This window comes from Triticum aestivum, chromosome 3D (genome assembly GCF_018294505.1).
Source record: "Triticum aestivum cultivar Chinese Spring chromosome 3D, IWGSC CS RefSeq v2.1, whole genome shotgun sequence".
Classification (NCBI taxonomy): domain Eukaryota; kingdom Viridiplantae; phylum Streptophyta; class Magnoliopsida; order Poales; family Poaceae; genus Triticum; species Triticum aestivum.
In genome coordinates, this window is record NC_057802.1 from 550204373 (window position 1) to 550210007 (window position 5635).

A 5635-nucleotide genomic window follows, 5' to 3' on the forward strand; every position below is an offset into this window, starting at 1 on the left:
GATGACCAAGTTTTAATATAGTTGCTTTGCAACTGACCAAAATGGTCCAAAAACTTGCTCAACAGGATGCACTCACATGGAGTGTCAACTTGAGCTCAAATTAGGCAAGGCCGGGTCATTTGGTCCTATGAAGATGCTCAAAAAGTCTCATACCAATTGGCCAAGCCAAAATGGTACTTGCTTCACAAACATCTCCTCTGGACAGAAACTTACAAAAATTCTAGAGGAATAATGGCTTGATTAAATATGCCCAAAATGGGTGGAGATAGGTTATATGGATAATAGAAAGCCTAGAAATATTTGCAGCCATAGTGGAGCAAGATAAAATATACTTGCTTCACAAACTGAAATTTTGGACAGAAACAAAGAATTGAAGATGAGCTCACATGGAGGCATGACATGAGCTCAACTTTTTTGGAGGGCTATGATATGATGATATTGAGGACCATGCAAAATGGAAACTCATTTGGATATGCCTAGCTTGTACCTCCTTCACAAAGCTTCTTTTTGGACAGAAACTTTCGAAAATCATAATTAAATAATTACTAGACACATGAGGTTGCATTTTGGCATGTGGCAATGATATGGACAGTAAAAGATGTCCAAGGAGTTTGAGGTCAATTGGGCAAAGGAAAATAGCACTTGCTTCACAATGTGCCATTTAGGGCAGAATAGGAAATGAATTATTTTAGGATGATTATAAACATGGCAAATGAAATATTTTGCCATATTTGAGGAATATATGACCCAAAACAATTATGAGAATTATTTGGGAATTTTAGGAGTGATGGAAATATAGGTTGCTTCACAACCTAGGGCAAAAAGGATAATTCCTTTAATAGAAAAGGAATATTCCCAATAAAAAGAATATTGGGATTTGGTCCAAGGTGGAAATGGAAAGGTCTAGGGAAGGATTTTGGGTGTGACAAGCCACTCTGGAAACAAAGAAGAGGGCATCTTCTTCAGTTTCCAGACCACAAAGCCGCGGAAAAAGAAAACTCGGGCAAAAACCTCGGAAAAACAAAAGAAAAGGAAAGGGCCAAAAATCAGTTTGTTACATGTGTTGCCACTCATAGGTGCAAACCGCCATCGAAACGACTTCGAAAGACACACCGTCAACTCACATCCTAGTATCTTGGATACAAATGGATGAAAGACATAACCGTTGATCCCACTGTGAAAGTGAGGTTTCTCATGCATCAAGTATGAGAAGGCATGGAAGGCAAAGGCAAATGCTATTAGGATGTTGTATGGTGGTTACGAAGAAGCATACAGCCAGCTCCCGAGGTTGTTGGGCGCGATTGCACATAGGAACTCGGGCATGTTTCACGTGGTCGATGATCACGAGGGAGTGTTCCACCGTGCCTTCTGGAGTTATGGACAATGTGTGGAGGCGTTTGAGCATTGTCATCCGGTCTTGTCTATAGATGGCTCATTCTTGACCGGTAGATACAAAGGCACACTAATGGTAGCAATGGTGCACTCATCAAACGACAATGTGTTGCCAGTGGCATTTGCTTTGGTGCATTCCGAGCACCAAGACAACTGAGAGTAGTTCATGGGTCATGTTAGGCACAAGGTGATTGGGGCTAGGGAGGTATGCATCATATCGGACCGACACCATGGCATACTCAAGGCAATGGACATTGTTATTCTAGGATTTCCAAAGCTTTACCACAGATGGTGCATGAGGCATTTTGTGGCCAACTTTTACCGGGCATGTAAGAGCAAGGTGCTCAGCAAAGACCTTACCCATGTATGTGTGGACTTCACCACCGATACTTTCGATGCTCGGTACAACAAACTCTTTGCAGTGGTGAACAAAGGGGGAAAAGACTTCTTAACTAGGAATTTCAGTGAGAAGCGCAAGTGGGCACGCGCTCATGACGATGGAGGTAGGCGATATGGCGACATGACGAGCAACCTGGTTGAATGTTTCAACAATGTGCTCAAGGGTGCTCGTTCATTGTCGGTGACTACAATAGTGGAGTATACCTTCTTCAAGCTTAATGAGTACTTTCAGAGGCATTCTGAAGAGACTGCAAAAAGGATAGGTGAAAAAATGGATTATCCGGAAAAGGTTGATGGATAGCTGCAGTTACAAGCAAGCAAGTCTTCACGGCAACAAGTTATCATATTCTACCAAAGTGAAATGATCTATCAAATTGATGAGCCAGGTAGCACAACACGAGACGGTTTTCAATATGGTGGTGCTGCATTTGAGGTGCGTCTCAAGACTCGGTGGTGCCAGTGCGAGAGGCCTAGTAAGTATCATTGGCCATGCTCGCTTTGATAACACCGGCGAAGGCGAGAAACATACATGTTTGTGATGGGAAAACCGTGCGGATGCAAGAGTTCCATGTGGAAACTACTAGGTTGACATGGGTGCCTCGATTTCACCCTTTCTTGGACCAATCATAGTGGCCCGAGTACCATGGCCCTCATATTAAGCCAGACCCTCTCCTGAAGGTGGAGACCAAGGGTAGAAGGAGAACTAAGAGGTTCAGGGGTGATATGGATGACCTGGCTGGATACACTGGCATGAAACAATTTGGTAGCAGTCATTTCATGGAGGCTCCTGACACTATCAATTGTGGGGGGTGCGGTGAAGGGCGACACAATGCGTGGACATGCAAGAAAAGAAAAACTTCAAAGGGGGGCATTCCTAGCACTAGCCGTAGAGGAAAGACAAGTCGTGGAGGTGGCTCCAGTGGTGAAGGAGGTGGAAGAGGTGATGATGGTGGCCGTACAGGAAGCACAAGTGGTAGAGGTGGTGGTGGTGGCCGTAGAGGAAGCACAAGTGCTAGAGGTGGTGATGGTACAAGAGGAAGCACAAGTGCTAGATGTGGTGGTGGTGGTCGTAGAGGAAGCACAAGTGCTAGAGGTGGTGGTCGTGGTCGTACAGGAAGCACAAGTGCTAGAGGTGGTGGTCGTCGTAGAGGAATGGTTGATAATGGATCGGCCTTCGGTTATTTGCATAATCCAGATGGTTGATATAATAGTAATGGTATATTATTTGTGCATATACTTCCTATTATTTCTTGTTTACTTTGTTCATGTATTTTGCTAACAATTTTTCCTCTTGTAGGCATGGCTTCATCCGGTTACACATTGGACTGCCATTTCGTCATGCATCGGTGCATAGTCAACATGAGCCCCTCTAGTGTCTCTCACCGCTGTGTTGAAGGTATGATAACCTTCTGCAGTCTCCGGGTCTTCAGACACCAACTTCGACCACTCCTCGTGAGTCCAACCGGGCTGTAGCTTTAACCGGTAACGATCTGCATACCACACTTGGTACTTCGGATATGCTGACTGATTGTGAGGTCTATTCTCTGATTCCACTAATGTGTCTCTTTGATTCCAAATTTGTATCCATGTATAGTGTTTGTTCGCCCAATCTGATATATCCTCATTGTTCCTTCGATCGAACCTACAAATGATGCACGGTACAAACCATTAGCAAACATAGACTCATTCAATGCTCAACTACATACTCAAAGACATGCTTGCTCACCGATGCAGAGATAGCATTTCCTCCTTGCTCTCCTCAATTGGAATACCTTATCTTCTTCAAAATTGTCTTGCCACATGGTCTACAAAGTGCCACTTGACTGCGAAGAAGCATATCATTGGGAACCTCGCCTGCAAAAGATGGCGATCACGCGTGCACATCTCGTTAAGAGAGAAGCCACGATCATCCACATAAGGCAACCAATGGACCTGGAAAACAAAGAGATACATTGTTAGATACAATTTTCATTCCTGACTAAATTTTGTCTCATTGAACTTCTCAGTACCTGCTCAGCAGTCAAGGTGTCCAGCTCGTTCATATAGCACTTGTATCTCACATGCGAGCTTCCTGTGTACACCATCACCCGTTCCCAATAGTATGCAAGCGTGGGGCGCCGATATGGATCAACATCATGCGCCCCGTCATGATTACCCCGTGGGTTTGGCTGTTTGAGGTTCTTGAAATCGGGTCATCCAACCGGGATCCGCTCCCACATCCACACGGATAGGCTCCAAACAAACCCAGACAATGAGGATGTATCTCCCTGCCTGCGACACGCCAAGTCAAGCTGCAATTAAACAAACATGTTAGATATGAAGGCGCATGACAAATGCAAGATAAATGGTTGCAAACATCTCTTACCTGACGATACAAGTATGTTAGTGTGGCTGAACCCCAGCTATACTGGGTATCCCAGTTACTGAGTAGCTCCAAGAACATCTAGAGGGCTGAGTTCCCAGTTGCGTCTGAGAAGACTACCTTGGTTAGTACATACCAAAGATAGGTCCGCGCGTACTGCTGCACAACCACGGCATTGGCACCCTCAGGGCATGGACTTGTTTCTCCTCTGACATGTTTTAGCCAAGAATGCCTCACTTTCGAGCTATTGGCCTTGCCTGGCAGAGGGGGATCGGGCTCAACACCAATTGAAATGCCAACCCGAGCTCGCCAATTAATGGCGCTGACACGACCGGTAATAGCTTGTCTGTTGATAGGAAGGCCGCTTATCATAGCCATGTCCTCTAGGGTCATCGTCATCTCCCCACAGGGAAGGTGGAAGGAGTGAGTCTCGAGCCTCCAACGATCCACAAGTGCGGTCAGCGCCGCGTGGTTCACCGGCGGAGGGCGTCGCTTAAACTGCAACACGAATGGGAGAAGACCCAACCTCCGAATGTACAGCTCGTACTGCGCTGAAGGAAATATGCCCTAGAGGCAATAATAAAGTATTATATATTTCCTTATATCATGATAAATGTTTATTATTCATGCTAGAATTGTATTAACCGGAAACATAATACATGTGTGAATACATAGACAAACAGAGTGTCACTAGTATGCCTCTACTTGACTAGCTCGTTACTCAAAGATGGTTATGTTTCCTAACCATAGACATGAGTTGTCATTTGATTAACGAGGTCACCTCATTAGGAGAATGACGTGATTGACTTGACCCATTCCGTTAGCTTAGCACTCGATCGTTTAGTATGTTGCTATTGCTTTCTTCATGACTTATACATGTTCCTATGACTATGAGATTATGCAACTCCCGTTTACCGGAGGAACACTTTGTGTGCTACCAAATGTCACAACGTAAATGGGTGATTATAAAGGTGCTCTACATGTGTCTCCAAAGGTACTTGTTGGGTTGGCGTATTTCGAGATTAGGATTTGTCACTCCAATTGTCGGAGAGGTATCTCTGGGCCCACTCGGTAATGCACATCACTCACTACTGGAATCAGCTAATTTGCCATCTGCCAGCTCTTTGCCGTCTGCTAGCTGACGGCAAAGAAGCTCTTTGCCATCAGCTACCCAAAAGCAGACGGCAAAGAAAGGGCAGACGGCAAAGAAGCTCTTTGCCATCTGCCAGCTCTTTGCCGTCTGCCAGCAGACGGCAAAGAGTGAGGTGGCCCCCACCCCCCGCCCGTTTGGGAAAAACTTAACGGGCCACCTCTTTGTCGTCCGCTAGCAGACGGCAAAGAGGCAAAAAAGCGGACGGCAAAGAGGGGCGGACGGCAAAGAGCTCACTACCTAACGGCCCGTACCCCCGCCCGTTACTCACTTCTTCTCTCCCTCGCCGTTTCTCTCCTCCCACCCCGCCGCCGCCGCTGCCCCGTCGCCCC